Here is a 16,941-nt window from a genome sequence, read left to right on the forward strand (position 1 = left end):
TCTTTTGTACATTGGTCAGTAAAGGTGTGAACCAGGGCATTACAATAGCTTCTATTTATTGTATTTCTCTATTTTTCCTGTAAATGCCTGCAAGAAAATTAATCTCAAAATAGTGTTGGATTCTGCTGTTTAAATCCAAGGTTCTTTTTGAAATCAGGAACAAGGCATAAAATGTGTTTATTTATTGGGATACAGTGTTGAATGGGCCCTTCTTGCCCTTTGAACCATGCCACCCAGCAATCCCCCAATTTAACCCGAGCCTAATCACAGGAGAATTTACAATGACCAATTAACCTACCGACTGGTACGTCTTTGGAGAGTGGGAGGAAACTGGAGCACCTGGAGGAAAGCCACACAGTCACGGGGGGAGCGTACAAGCTTCTTACAGGCAGCGGTGGGAATTGAACCCTGCCACTGGTACTGTAGATCAAAGAGAACAGTGACAGAACGGTGACAAGTGGTCAGTGCTGCTTGACAGAGACAAAATGCCTAGCGTAAAGCGGCTATTTTTATACCCATAGAGATAAGAAAAATCCCATTCTAATCTGTAGATAATAATAATCCAGTTAGAAAGTACTTAGTCAGTACTGCAGTAAAAATTGACCAATCGGAAAAGCACTTACTCACTTAATACAATGCAAGGAAGCTTCCAGAATTATACTTTGTGTAACCACTGTGGGATATTAAACTGTTATACATATTAAAACTTCCTAAAATACAAGCAGATAGTTAATTGTTGAAAATAGCAATTAAACAGTCAGATGCAGTGGTAGTATCTGGTGACAAATATTGTACATGCTTTGATAACAAATTTACTTTGACTTTGACACATGAAGTGCAAAGATAGGAAGATTATCTTTAAACATCACTCTCTGAGTCTTCATCTTCTCTAGACAAAGTTAGCACATGCTTGACTGAACTTCAGTAGTTAATCACCTGGTCTCTTCCATCTTTCAGGACATACAATTCTATTGTCAACAGTTCTGACCATAGCCTATATCCACCTGGGCTCGAAGCTGTGAAGACCAAACGTGGGCCACCTGTAACAAACTATGCAGAAAATGATGAACTGTTAAAATGAGTTCCCACAAAGGTAACTGAAACTAACACACAGCAGACAGTGAAGATGTTTAACAAAAATACATTAAATATCAAAGTATGAGATCAAATGAGAAGGGTTTCATATGTCTGGAAACCTCCCAGCTTAATTATATCTTCAAAGATAGTATTTAGTCAGTAAGAATTTTGCCAGATGTGTAAGGATAATGAAATGATTGTGCATTGTTTAGTGACATGCAATACAAAGGATTTGTCTCCTTTTGACTTATTAACTGCATCCGCCAAGGACCAAGATTGATGCATAACCTATTCATAACTCATTTTAAGAGAGAAGTTTGTTAACATTTGGTTCATGTTAATGAATAAAAACAAAGGAGGAAAGTATAAAGGGGATGTTGGAAGTAAGTTCTCTACACTTGGGTGTATTGGTTGTTAACACAAACAGCGCACTTCACTACATGTTTTGATGTACGTGTGATATATAAACTTGAATCTTGAATCTTGAAGTCATTCACCATCAAGGACATCTTCAAAAGGTGATCCCTCAAAAAGGCAGTGTTTTGTCATTAAAGAACCTCAACACCCAAGACGTGCTCTCTTCTCATGACTACTATCAGAGAGGAGGTATAGAAAGATCCACATTCAATGTTTTAGGGACAGCTTCTTCCTCTCCTGGGTGGCGGGGTGGAGATACGTCTCCATCAAAGGAGGTGTAAGGTGCTTCTTCCCTCCACTAGCCTACAGGTCATCTTTGGGCAAGGCGTAGCACCTGCTTAGCACACAACCTTCCCCTCTCAGTCAGGATCACCTGAAAACAAGGGAGCAGGATGGTCATATGAGCAGCTAGTCCATATCACGTCCTGGTATGCGACCACTGACGCCAGGCAGACAATCTCTGAAGAGTATTCATAATGGCTGGGGTCACCCGTCTTGTAAAGACATTGTCCAGAGGAAGGCTATGGCAAACCACTTCTGTAGAAAAACTTGCCATTGAACGTCATGGTCATGGGACCATGATCACCCAGGTCATATGACACAGTGCATGATGATGATACTGACTTTCCTCTCCACCATCAGATATCTGAATGGTTTATGAAGTCATGACCACTATCTCTTCCTGTCTTTTTGCACTACTTATTTATTATACTGTATATACAATAAGTAAACATTACTATAAGTTCTATAAGTTGCAATAAAAATATGTATGTGTGTATTATATATATATAATGGTACTATATAATGGTAACTTATGACAAATTTCACAACATATGTCAGTGATAAAAAGCCTCATTCTGATTCTAATTCTAAACTCTTTCTTCTTGCTTCTTTTAATTAACTAGCGATTTCTCTGCAAATGTATTGAGGTTTATTAATTTCCGAGCAGCTGGCCGGTCTTGATGAAGGGATTTGTGGATCACAAGTGAGCTGGGATATATCCTGAGGATACATTGCTCCTCATTTCTTATTAATTCAACCGAGAAGAAAGCCTTTGTTGTCAACCTCCTCCCAGCCTGGGAATGTCAGAGAGAAGATGTTAACTGGGGGATAGGTTAGGGAGCAGGATTGATGGCATTGCTCTGAGAGCTGGCAAACACATGGTAGGATAAATGGCAGCTTTTAGTTTTATTTTTTATTTCGAGATTCCACACAGAACAGGCCTTCCAACCCAACAAGCTGCGCTGTCCAACAACCAACCTATTTAACACAGGACAATTTACAATGACCAATTAACCTACTAGCTGGTACCTACTTGGACTGTGGGAGGAAACCCTCACACTCACAGAGAGAGTATCGAAACTCTTTGCAGATGAATTAAACTCTGAACTGCAGAACACCCCAAGCTGTAATAGCATCGCGCCAATCACTACTGGCGGCCCCTAAACTATTTTTTAGTATGATAAAAATGTTGGAATGAGGAGCTTACTAACACAGATGTCCAAACTGATGTTAAAAAGTTCTGCTTTGTTTATTTTCTCCTATCATTGGCATCTTCACTCCTCCTGAGCAGAACCATCAATTTGCTCATTTTGATATTCTCTGTCACAGCTAAAACAAACATAATAACTGTGCATTGTATAAATCCCATTACTTCACTCTAAGCAACTTCCGACCTGGGCCTTTCACAAAATGTCAGCTTAAACCCCTCCAGGCACAAGGGGCAGTCTATTCACCCCAGACTGTGGTCGCTCTGACTTGTTACTCACACTTTATGAAGGCAATACACCATTGTTTTCTTTCTCTTAAGTTCTCTCTGTGTACATGACCTTTCTGCTATGTTGATGTAATATTTCACTGGAAGCTAGCGGCAATATTTAATGTCACAGAGACAATGAGTAATTGAGAAGAGAGTACCATACACAACAGGAACATTCAGAGGTGGAATTATGCACCACTGGAACGCTGATAAATTATTTCCCATTTTCCCTTTTCATACCTCATTTCCTTCCTTCCACAACTGAGAGGACTGGTAACTAAGGCACCACTTCTCTCCCGCATTATTGAGCATTCAATCACTTCTGTCCGGCGGAACTCACACAGGTTTATCAGGGACATGGTTTACACTATCAAATAAACTTTCCTTTCTTAGCAACAAATGGCCCCGGATTCTAAGTCCGACTTTTTCTGAATCAGAATCACTTTATTGCCAGAATGTGAAATATGCCAGAACTGATTGTGGTTCAGTGCCAAGCATAAAACACAGGACAATATCATAACAGACAACAAAATAGTAACCAACAATTTACAAGAGAATAGGGCAAACAGCCATGAGCAATCAACAATTAGCAGAACGGTCACATGCGCAAATTATCAATAATCAATCTTAAATAAGTATGACCATATGAACAGACTCGATAATTATCAACAGAATGAGCAGAACAGGAAAGACCATTTAACGACTGCAGGGACTGTTAGGGTATTACACCTGAGTGAGTTCTGTTGAGAAGCTGGATAGCTACAGGAAAGAAGCTTTGTTGATGATGTGTAGTCCTGGTGGTGATGGACTCCCTGATTGTAATTTGGTGTCTCGGTGACTGCAAAGGTGGGTGCTGTCAGCAGTGATTTTTCCAGCTCTTTTCTTCACCCTGGTGATGAGCTGTTTCACATTTGTAACTATTTGTGGACTGTTTTTATTCTAATTGTTCTTTTTTTCAAAAGGTTGCCTTTAGTTTATGTTCTCGGGGAGAAGGTACAGGAGCCTGAAGACACACACTCAACGATTCAAGAACACTTTCTCCTCCCACCCCCCGCCAACTGATTTCCTAATCATTGCCTCATTTGTCCTTTTTATGCACTACTTATTTAGTTACATAACTTTTAAGTGATTCCACTGGTGTAGAAACACACTCTGTCCACAACAATCAGGATTTACCGATGACCAATAATTTTAATTCCAATCCCCATTCCCATTCTGACATGGCAGTCCCATGATGAGGCCACTCTTAGGTTGAAGGAGCAACACCTCACTCTGTCTGGATAGCCTCCAACCTAATGGCCTGAACATGGATTTCTCTAACTTCCAGTAATTCCCCCATCTACCTTCTCTTGTCTTCCATTTCCTCACTCTTCCCTCTTACCTCTTCTCCTCTCCTCACCTGCCAATCACCTCCCCCGGTGCCGCTCCTCCTTCCCTTTCTCCCATTGCCCACTGTCCTATCAGATTCCTTCTTCTTCAGCCCTTTACCTCTTCCACCTATCATCTCCCGGCTTCTCATTTCAGCCCCCTCCACCATTCACATGCCCCCCCCCCCACCCCACCTGGCTTCATCCATCATCTTCTAGCTTGCACTCCTTCCCCTCCTCCCAACATCGTATTCTGGCTTCTTCCCCTTTCCTTTCCAGTCCTGATGAAGGGTCTCAGCCCAGAACGTCAACCCTCTACTCCTTTCCATAGATGCTGCCTGACCTGCTGAGTTCCTACAGCATTTGGTGTGTGTTGCTCTGGATTTCCAGCATCAGCAGAATCTTTAGTGTTTGTGATTTGTTGCCCCATGAAGTGTTTCCTTGCATTCAGTGTCACATTTCAGGAGGCTGAGGAATCCCATGTGACTCAGTTAAGCCTTAAGCTAAATTGAACCTGTGGGTGACAAGTCACTGAGTATACTTAGAGTGGAGGTTAATAGGTTCCTTACTAGTGAGTGCATCAAAGATTACAGGAAGAATGCAGGAGAATAGGGTTGAGAGGGAAAATAAATCATCCATGATCAAATGCCAGAGCAGACTCAATGGGGCAAATGGCCTAATTCTGCTCCTATGTCATATGATCATGAGCAATTATGATACTTAAAGTGCCACCTGCCTTCCTAGAGGAGGCATGCGCACTGAGCCCAAACACACTGGTTGTCAACAAGAGGACAGCAGTGAAAGGGATGAGCAGCTTCAAATTCCTAGGCCTCACCACCTCCGAGGATTTATCCTCAGCAAAACATACCCATTAATGCTAGCACGGTGAAGGCACACCAGCAGCTCTACATCACTAGGAGTGTGAGGAGATTCAGTATGTCACCAAAGACTCAAGCAAATTTCTACAGGTGCATACTGATTGGTTGCATTATCATCTGGTATGGAGGCTCCAAAGTCCAGGGATCACGGAATGCTGCAGGGGGTTGCCAGCTCCATCTCCATCAGGGATCGTTTTTAAAGGTTGTCTCTCAAGATGGTGACATCTCAAGGACCCTCATCATCCAAAAGGTTCAAGATTGTTTAATGTTTGTGTTGGCGCGTGGCCTAGTGGGCAAGGCATCAGACTAGTAACCTGAAGGTCACTGGTTCGAGCCTCAGCTGAGGCAGTGTGTTTGTGTCCTTGAGCAAGGCACTTAACAACACATTGCTCTGCGACGTCACCGGTGCCAAGCTGCATGGGTCCTAGTGCCCTTCCCTTGGACCACATCGGTGGCGTGGAGAGGGGAAGGCCTGCAGCTTGGGCAACTGCCGGTCTCCCATACAACCCTGCCCAGGCCTGCGCCCTGGAAACTCCAGGCGCAGATCTATGGTCTCTCGAGACCGATGGATGCCACCACCACCAGTTTAATGTTAACACATGTGTAAAGGAGAATGAAATAATTGTTCCTTCAGATCTGATGCAGCACAAAAAAACACAGTAAGACTGCCATCTGGGAGGAGGTACAGGAGCCTGAAGACCCACATTGAAAGAGCAAGGAGCAGCTTATTCCCCTCCACCATCAGATGTCTGAATGGTCTATGGACTCTAGCTCATTAGTTTGTAGTTTATAGTACTGTTACGTCTTGCACCGCACAACAAATTTCACATCTCTTCCCATCAGGGAAGAGGTTATGCCCCATCCACACCAGGACCACTAGACTCAAAGAGTTTCTTCCCCAAAGCCGTCGGGATGATCAACACCTCCACCTAATAATGTCCAACACTCCCCAGCACCATTACTGTGTGTACATACAATCAGTCTGTGTATATAGAGCTGGTGACCTGGTGAAGTGGACCCTCGACATCCTGCAAGTTCTAATGCTAACCTACTCTACTCAACAAGCAAGAGGTAATTACACAGGCAATCTATGTATGTAAAATAATTTTATGTATTCACATTTATTGTGTTTTATTGCACTCCTTAGGCTTCTCGTGTTTTCTTCTAATGCTGCATCGGGATCTGGAGTAACAATCATTTCATTCTTATTTAGCTATTTATTTACCTAGCAATGCATCGCAGAGTAGGTCCTTCCAGCTTTTCAAAGGTTTCAAAGGTACATTTAATGTCAGAGTAATGTATACAATATACATCCTGAAATGCTTTTTCTTTGCAAACATCCACGAAAACAGAGGAGTGCCCCCAAAGAATGAATGACAGTCCCCCCCCAGCTCCACCTCCCATGCGTAAGCAGCAGCAAGCAATGATCCCCCCTCTCCCCACCAGCAAAAAAAACAACAGCACCCACCACCGAGCACTCCAGCGTGCAGCAAAGCAACAGCAAAGACACAGACTTGCAGTTACCCCAAAGACTACTCACTCACCCGGTATTTGACACACCACAGGCTCTCTCTCCCCCCCAATAAGGGAGAAAGAGGTGCCCTGTTTCATAGCGAGAGGGGAGTCTAGTTTAAAAGTCCATTGCATCTCTTTTTCCGTGCTCTGTGGCCAAAGAACTCGGGTCTCTGGGCACACAGCCAGCAGCCAGCACGCTGCTTTCGATCTTCTGTCTCCGGATTCCTGCAGAGACGCTGACCTTCGATCCACCCATCTCCAGAGCCACGAGATCTCGGACATCCGAAGGCGAGTGAACCTCTTAGGCCGCATCCTTGGTGTATTGAATAACAACCAGTCGTGAAACACCAAGAGCGGGTCCCATTCCCGCAAAGAACCGTAGTCAGCGTGTAACTCCAGGTCAGGGTCTTCAAAAGAACCCTGAAAGGGAAAAATAGAGATAGTAAAGATGGGAATAGAGCTGTTTCTGAAGATGAAAGCAAAGGAGTCACCATTAGCGCTGTTGTCTCCTCCTAAGCTCCTCCTCCAATCCACAAAGCCACAAAACCCCTGACAACCCTGATTAACCCTAACTTAATCACAGAACAATTTGGAACGACCAATTACTCAACTGCCTGGTACTCCTTTGGACTGTGGGAAGGAACTGCAGCACCTGGGGAAAATCCATGCATTCCACGGGGAGGACGGACAGTGACGCTTTACAGTCGGCACCGGAATTGAACTCCGAACTCCGATGCCCCGGGATGTTTCAGCGTCGTGCTAACCACTATGCTACCACACTTGTGTACTGTTGAGTAATCGTAAACAACATTGAATAGGGTCATAAAAAAGAACAGCACAGAAACAGGCCCTTCAGCCCATCTAGTCTGTGCCAAACCATTGAACATAAAGCAGTAATAATAAATGCGATCCTGAATCTGACACTGAAGATTGTGCAAGTCATAACTGATTCCTCAATACAAGAGACTTCTGGCTCCTTTAACTGCACACCAGACATAAACACACTTGTAGATTTAGATTGAAGTTTTCCCCATCACAGACCCCTCCACCCCCACCCGCCAAAACCATCACAGAATTGTTAGCTGTTTCTTTAATTGTTTCCTGTTCACTGACTCTTTATTGACATTTAAAAACAATCTGTATAATACATGGCTGAGAAAACCTGAACAGTTAGACTGGCTCGCGGGACCCACCGCCTCCTGCAAGCTCCAGTGTTAACCCACTCAGCAAGCAAGAGGCAATTCAACAGGGAATCAAAATCAAAGTCAAAATAAATGTGCTAACCCAGAAAGTATATGTCACCGTGTACTATCCGGAAATTCATTCTTGCAGGCACTTACAGGGAAATAAAGAAATACAATAGAATGTATGAGAACTACACATACACAAATACTGACAGAAATAATATGCAAAAGACATGTTGTACAACATTTAAAAAAGAATAAATAATATTGAGAACATGAGTTGCAAAGCCCTTCACATTTTGTCTGTAGGTTGTGGACTCTGTCAGAGTTGAGCTGAGTGAAGTCATCCACACTGGTTCAGGAGCCTGATGGCTGCAGGATAATAACAGTTCCTGAATCTGGTGGTGTGGGATCACAGGCTCCGGGACTTCCTGCCCAGTGGTAGTAGTGAGAAGAGGGCACGGCCAGGATGGTGAGAGGTTTTGATGATGGATGATGCTTTCCTGTGGCAGGACTCCATGCAGAAGTGCTCAACGGTGGGGAGGGCTTTTCCTGCGATGGACTGGGCCATATCTGCAGGGAATTTGAACCCTGCAGGCTGGTCTTGGATATTGTCAGGCCACTTTAACCAGAGGTGTGTGCAGGGCTGGGGAGGAGAGGGGCTGCGGGGGACAATGAGGTCCCACCGCCCAGCCCGCTTGCAGGAGAAGGTCCAACCGGAAGGGAAGCAAAGGGGAAGTGTTTTAACCAACCTGCTTTCAATCTGAAGATTTGAAAAGCAAGAATGATCCTGCTTCAGTCCCCTACCCCATCCACAAGCATTCCCTGCCTTCCCGAAGATAAAGGTTAGCTTTACTTGTTGCATGTACATAGAAGTACATAGTAAAATGCGTTGTTTGCAACTCATTAGTCCGAGAATGTACCGGGGGTAGTCCACAAGTGTTGCCACGCTTCTGGCACGAACAGAGCATGCCCACAACATGCCTACAGTTTACAGTCACTGTTCTATAGATAAGCTAAATATTCCCGCAGATAAAGAATCTCAGAGTTGTATCTGGTGACATGTACGTACTCTGATAATAATTTTTACTTAGACTTGTGAACTTTGTGCTTTGAACATTTAGAAACTCTTAGATAGGCCTCTGGATGATACAACAAATAGAGCACTACAGTATGTGAGAGGAAATAGTTAGGTTGATCTTGGAGTGGGTTAAAATGTTGGCACACCATCCTAGACTGAAGGCCCTACACTGAGCTGCAATGTTCCATGTTCTGTGTTCTATAAAATTCCAAACATCTGCTTTATGCATCTGTGCAACAAGTGGAGTGTTCCTGATAGCTCTGTGTCCAGTCACTGGACAATTCCAGAAGCAAAGTGCTGAGTTCTGTGGTCACCTTACAACTACTCATAATTCAGTTCCAGCCAGGAGCAGATGGCCACTGACACACAGTCAAAATCCACCCCTCTGGGTTTCAATGATAATCTAAAACTAATGATATGATGAATGTGGAATTATGGAATCTAAGATTCACAACTTTGCAGACTTTGGAACACCTCTTTGTCTTAACATTATGGGTCCTCAGAGAACCCACCAGACCACCAAAGAACTTAGAGACAAGTCTGAGAACTTTCAGAGCCCTTGCATAACACTGTGAAAATTAGACAAAAATTATTTAAATTCTCCTTACCAGTGACATAAAGACAGAGAGCACTGGATATTCTCAACAAGTCAATCAGCATCTGTGGAAGCCAGAGACTATAATACATAGGAGCATAATTAGGCCATTCAGCCAGATAAGGGCCAGTAACATCATGATGATCCTACCCACCCTGCTCATCGACTGTTTGTCCCACTCCGAGCAGGGAGGAGGCTATGTAGCATCCTCACCAGAACCACCAGGATCAAAAAACATTTACTTACCCCAAGTAGTAAGGCTGATCAACACCTTCACCCATTAGGCCTCCCCTCCACATTCCCAACCACCACTACTTTATCACTTCCTGTCAGTCACCTTACGTACAGACACTCCTATGCTTAGAGTCGCTTTATGGAAATGCAATCAATCTACAATGTATAAGCTATCTTATGTATTTATATTTATTGTGGTTTTTAAAAATTATTGTATGCTTTGTCATATTGTGTGTATGTTTTATTTGTGCTGCATTTGATCTGGAGTATCAATTTATCAATTTATTTGTCTCCTTTACACTTTTGTACTGGAAATTGCACAAACAATCTTGAATCCTGAGTGATGTAAAGCTCATACAGATTTTCACTTCATTCTAAAGTATCAGCCAAACTCTATATTCCCTTTACCTTTTCCAACCTTCCCTTTAGTCGATCCATATTATCCAGTTCGAGCTCTCCCACAGCTAGCTGCATTAAGAACCTCATCAATCCTTGGGCAGTCCAACTTCTTCCACCTCTTGTTCTCTTCACCACAAGAGGAAGCAATCTGTTCCTATCTGGTCTATCAATATTCGTCATTATTTTAAAGACCTGTCAAAACCACAGGCTCTGCTGTGGGGTCTACGTGCCTGCGCAGGTGGGCCATGGAACAGGGTCGGCATGCACCCATGAGTACGCATGTTCCAGCTAATTACTCTTTCATTCAGGTGGTATTTAACTCCCTTCCTTTCTTTCTCATCTTGTTGAGACTTGAGTAAAAGCACAGCAACATCTCCCCTCGTCCTCATCCGGGAAAGAGGACTACTGTTTCACTTGACACCGTAAAGGAGTGATATTCATTTAATATTTAGTTATTGCTTCCCGCTGCAGAGTTTGTGTTAACTTTCAGTCTGAGAATTTTAGTTAATGGCCCTGTTGGCCTACTGTTTATTGATCTTCTTTTCCTTTAAATTCTGCAACAATTCTCATTAAAGTGAGTGAACTGTTGACATGCTTCGATGTCTTTCTCTCTGCACTTGGGCCATATCCGAACGTTTTAACAAGACCTGTCACAACTGCAGACACTGCCACGGAGTCTGGACGCTCTCACAGGAGGGCAGCTGAAAGAAGGCAGCAAACACGCACGTGAGAATGCACACACTTCAGCCAATTAGAATTTCTTTGTAAGTGTATTTAACTCCCTTCCTTTCGTTTCAGTCTTCTCAAGTCTTGATCGAAGTCCAGCGATGACAACACTCCCTGCTTACCTTAATGCACGGTCCAGGAGAGGAGATTAGTGATTTAGATGGAGCGGCATTTGTATTTGTGGTTACAGCTTTTGAGCCACAGACAAGGCGTTAGTTTTTAGTTAGCTTGAGAGCATTTAGTTAGGGCCCTGTTGGCCTTGTGTTTATAACTTTTCTTTGTTGTGTACAGTTCTTATTAAAACTCAGTGAACAGTTCATTCTAAGTCTGTGTCTCTCCCTCTGCATTCGGGCCATCACTGAACTGTCAAGACCTTTATTAGCTCAACTTCAGTCTTCTATTCTCAGAAACAAAAGAGTTCCCGTGTGTCGAACTCCTCAGGAAAAAGCCTGCACAATTTCATCTGGAAATGATCAACAGTTTAATCATCCTGCGCAAAATCACTTTAATGCACAAGAAATGGGTGTCATTAAATCCAATTTCTAGGCTATTGTCTCTACAATCTGCCATCGGTAATTTTGTACCTTGTGATATATCTGATAGCTTTTGATATATAAAACGGATACTGAAGATCGGAGCCTGAAGGTCATTCGGAAGTCTGGAAGACAGGACCTGGTGGCCAGAATCCATTGGGGAAGTCAAGGGCCCGGAGTCTGTGCGTCTGAGTTCACTGGAGGGTGCATTCCTGGGGTTGCATGGGTGGGCAGGAGGGAGGAACGGGGCTTGTTTTGCTGTTGATGTTTTGTTTGCTTGCTTCTGTTCTGCTGAGCGTTGTGAGCATGCTATGTTGGTGCTGGACTTAGGACATTCGTAGCACTAGGATGGGAAACAGCTTCTTCCTCTAGGCCGTGTGACTACTGAATCCTCTGTCACAGCCCAGATCTCACCACAGCGTTATACAGTTCACTCTTTAACTTACATCACAAATGCAACTTATGCTAACTGTCCATCTTCAGGAATATATGTTATTATTTGTTAACGTATCTGTGGCAATATTACTTTATGTGTTGTATGTGAGTTATATGTACTGAGCTGTGCACCTTGGACTGGAGGCGGTATACATGTGCACGGCTGAATGATAATAAACTTGAACGAGTGATGATATCTGTGGGCTGCCCACATCCCATCCTTAGGTTATGCTGTTTGTGAACAGAAGTGCCACATTTCACACTAATGTATGTTTCAATGTAAATGAAATAAATAAAAGAATCCAGTCTGATTGATCTTCACTGCTCGTATGTTGATTTTCGTGATGTCTTCATTTCTAGGCTATTGCCTGTATAATTTCCCTTTGATAATTGTGTGCCTTGTAATATATTGGATTGCTTTTAATGTGTAAAATAGATTTTCACTGCTCATTAGTGTGATTTTCATGAAGTCTTCGATGGTAATTTTTAAGCACAAAGCTTTAGAAGACACTTGCAGCTCGGAGTCCGCAGTTGCCCGGTTGGATCATGGATCCCTCAGCATTGTGGTTGAACTGTCTGCAGATTGCATTCATTCACAGGCTGCAGAGCTGGCACCCTGCCCACGTCATGATGCCGCACCTGTTTTCTGGGGCTATCCAATTTAGCCCCTGCAGTCTCTTGGCAGAAGCAAAAAGAGGAAGAAAACTGCACAGCCGGTGCTGAAATATTCCAGCCCGCGATGACAATTAAGCCCGCAGAGACGGTCATCGGAGGGGCATCGTCAGCATCTTTTTCCCAGGATGGAGAAACCAAATACCAGTGGATATAGCTTTAAGGTGAGAGGGGAATGTTTAAAGGAGATGTGTGAAGAGAGTATTTTTTTTACACAGAGCATGGTAATTGCCTGAAATGCACTGCCAGGAAAAGAGGTAGAAGCAGGCAATAGCAATGTTTAAGAGGCATTTGGACATTCAGCTGAAAAGCAGAGAATCTCAAATTGAAAGCTACTAATATTCAAAGTAAGTTTATTATTTGTAACTTCAAAACATTAAACTAGTTCTTAGGAAGACAAAGGAGTACAAAATGTACATCTAACTTTGCGTTTTAATTTAAGCAGTAGCTCGTGGTGGTGAAGTCGCTTACAATTTAAATATTTTTTCAGATAACCCATACAGAATTTTGTAAAAATCAAAGAATGCCTTATCAAACCATGTATCTACAGGATTACTCAACCATTACTGAAATATTAAATAACAACTTTGGGACTCATTTTCTTACATTTACAGGAAAAAACAATACAATAGAATTTATGAAAAACTATACGTAAAGAAAGACTGACAAACAACCAATGTGCAAAATGAGACAAATTGTGCATATTGTGTCCGTTAGAAATCTGTTGGAAGAGGGGAAGAAATGTTGAGTGTGTACCTTCAGGTTCCTGTACCATTGTTCTCACCCAGACCATGCTCTCCATACTCAACCCATCCATGTACCTATCCAACTTTCTCTTTAATGTTGAAATTAACCCACATCCACCACTTCTGCTGGCAGCTCGATCCACACTCTCACCAATCTCTGAGAGAAGAAATTCTTCCTCATGTTCCCCTTAAATCAAGGGTTCTCAATGATTTTCATGCTGTGGACCAAAACCTTTAAGCAAAGGGTCCATGGACCCAAGGTTGGAGAGCCCTGCCTTAAACATTTCACCTTTCACTCTTAACCCATGACCTCTTTCCTGATGGCATTAATGACAATAGACAATAGGTGCAGGAGTAGGCTATTCGGCCCTTCGAGCCTGCACCGCCATTCAATCTGATCATGGCTGATCATCCACAATCACAATCACAATCCACAAACCTGTGGAAAGCGGCCAGTGAGTGAGTGGGCCAGTGAAGGAATGGAGATTTGAGGCTTTGACTCGAGAGATTCTGGAAGTTTTGGCAGTTGGACTGTGCAATCAAGTCAATCAAGATTTGAATAGCTCAGACTCAGCAGAAAGCAGCTGATTGGGCAATCGAGGTCAGGTGACCAAGCAGTTTGGAAAAGCTCAGACAAATAAATAGAGGGTTACCTCAAGCGGAGTGGCCTGTGGAAAGTGGCCAGTGAGTTGGTGGGCCAGTGAAGGAGTGGAGATTTGAGGCTTTGACTTCAGAGGCTTCGATGAGAAGAATCTGAGGATGAGCTTCACTCCAAGTGAGGTAAGGCCGGGTAAGTTCCTTTCAAAGGAGAAAGTTTCAAAAGTTGAGGCAAGTATTGGGTAGGTCATGGCAGCTGAGATCGGCCCTGTGATTTGTTCATCCTGCAGCATGTGGGAAATCAGGGATACTTCCAGTGTCCCTGATGACTATGTGTACAGGAAGTGTATCCAACTGCAGCTTCTGGCAGACCGCATTGAGCATCTGGAGCTGCGATTGGATTCATACTGGAGCATCCGCGATGCTGAGAAAGTCATGAATAGCACGTTCAGTGAGTTGGCCACACCACAGGTAAAGGCTACACAGGCAGAAAGGGAAGGGGTGGCCACGAGACAGTGTAGCAGTAGGCAGGTAGTGCAGGAGTCCCCTGAGGTCATCTCCCTCCTAAACAGATATACTGTTTTGGATACTGTTGGGGGAGATGTCTCATCAGGGGAAGGCAGCAGCAGCCGAGTTCATTTCAACATGGGTGGCTCTGTGGCACAGGAGGGAAGGAAAATGAGTGGGAGAGCTATAGTGATAGGGGATTCAATTGTAAGGGGAATAGATAGGTGTTTCTGCAGCTGCAAACGAGACTCCAGGATGGTTTGTTGCCTCGCTGGTGCAAGGGTCAAGGATGTCTCTGAGCGGCTGCAGGACATTCTGGAATGGGAGGGTGAACAGCCAGTGGTCGTGGTGCACATAGGTATCAAGGATATAGGTAAAAAATGAGATGAGGTCCTACAAGGTGAATTTAGGGAGTTAGGAGATAAACTAAAAAGTAGGACCACAAAGGTAATAATCTCTGGATTACTACCAGTGCCACATGCTAGTCAGAGTAGAAATAGGAGGATATTTCAGATGAATACGTGGCTTGAAAAATGGTGCAAGGGGGAGGGATTCAAGTTTCTGGGGCATTGGAACCAGTTCTGGGGGAGGTGGGACCAGTATAAACAGGATGGTCTGCACCTGGGCTGGACTGGAATCAACGTCCTAGGGGGAGCATTTGCTACTGCTGTTCAGGAGGCTTTAAACTAATGTGGCAGGGGAATGGGAACAAGTGCAGAGAGACAGAGGGGTGTAAAATGAGGGTAGAAGCAAAAAGTAATAAGGTGAAAAGTAAAAGTGGCAGGCAGGCAAATCCAGGGCAAAAAGCAAAAAGAGCCACTTTTCAACATAATTGTATAAGGGCTAAGAGTGTTGTAAAAACAAGCCTGAAGGCTTTGTGTGTCAATGCGAGCATTCATAACAAGGTGGATGAATTGAATGTGCAGATAGTTATTAATGAATATGATATAGTTGGGATCATAGAGACATGGCTCCAGGGTGACCAAGGATGGGAGCTGAACATCCAGGGATATTCAATATTCAGGAGGGATAGACAGGAAAGAAAAGGAGGTGGGGTAGCATTGCTGGTTAGAGAGGAGATTAACGCAATAGAAAGGAAGGACATTAGCCTGGAGGCTGTGGAGTCGATATGGGTAGAGCTGCATAACACTAAGGGGCAGAAAACGCTGGTGGGAGTTGTGTACAGGCCACCTAACAGTAGAAGTGAGGTTGGGGATGGCATTAAACAGGAAATTAGAAATGCGTGCAATAAAGGAACAGTAGTTATAATGGGTGACTTCAATCTACATATCGATTGGGTGAACCAAATTGGTAAGGGTGCTGTGGAAGAGGATTTCTTGGAATGTATGAGGGATGGTTTTCTGAACCAACATGTTGAGGAACCAACTAGAGAGCAGACCATTCTAGATTGGGTATTGAGCAATGAGGAAGGGTTAGTTAGCAATCTTGTCGTGCGAGGCCCCTTGGGTAAGAGTGACCATAACATGGTGGAATTCTTCATTAAGATGGAGAGTGACATAGTTAATTCAGAAACAAAGGTTCTGAACTTAAAGAAGGGTAACTTTGAAGGTATGAGATGTGAATTAGCTAAGATAGACTGGGCAATGATACTTAAAGGGTTGATGGTGGATATGCAATGGCAAGCATTTAAAGATCGCATGGATGAACTACAACAATTGTTCATCCCAGTTTGGCAAAAGAATAAACCAGGGAAGGTAGTGCACCCGTGGCTAACAAGGGAAATTAGGGATAGTATCAATTCCAAAGAAGAAACATACAAATTAGCCAGAAAAAGCGGCACACCTGAGGACTGGGAGAAATTCAGAGTCCAACAGAGGAGGACAAAGGTCTTAATTAGGAAAGGGAAAAAAGATTTTTGGAGAAAGCTGGCAGGGAACATTAAAACTGACTGTAAAAGCTTTTATAAATACGTGAAAAGAAAAAGATTGGTCAAGACAAATGTATGTCCTTTACAGTCAGAAACAGGTGAATTGATCGTAGGGAACAAAGACATGGCAGACCAATTGAATAACTACTTTGGTTCTGTGTTCACTAAGGAGGACATAAATAATCTTCCGGAAATAGTAAGGGACCGAGGGTCTAGTGAGATGGAGGAACTGAGGGAAATACATGTTAGTAGGGAAGTGGTGTTGGGTAAATTGAAGGGATTAAAGGCAGATAAATCCCCAGGGCCAAATGGTCTGCATCCCAGAGTGCTT

Source organism: Hemitrygon akajei, chromosome 2 (assembly GCF_048418815.1).
Source record: "Hemitrygon akajei chromosome 2, sHemAka1.3, whole genome shotgun sequence".
Lineage (NCBI taxonomy): Eukaryota > Metazoa > Chordata > Chondrichthyes > Myliobatiformes > Dasyatidae > Hemitrygon > Hemitrygon akajei.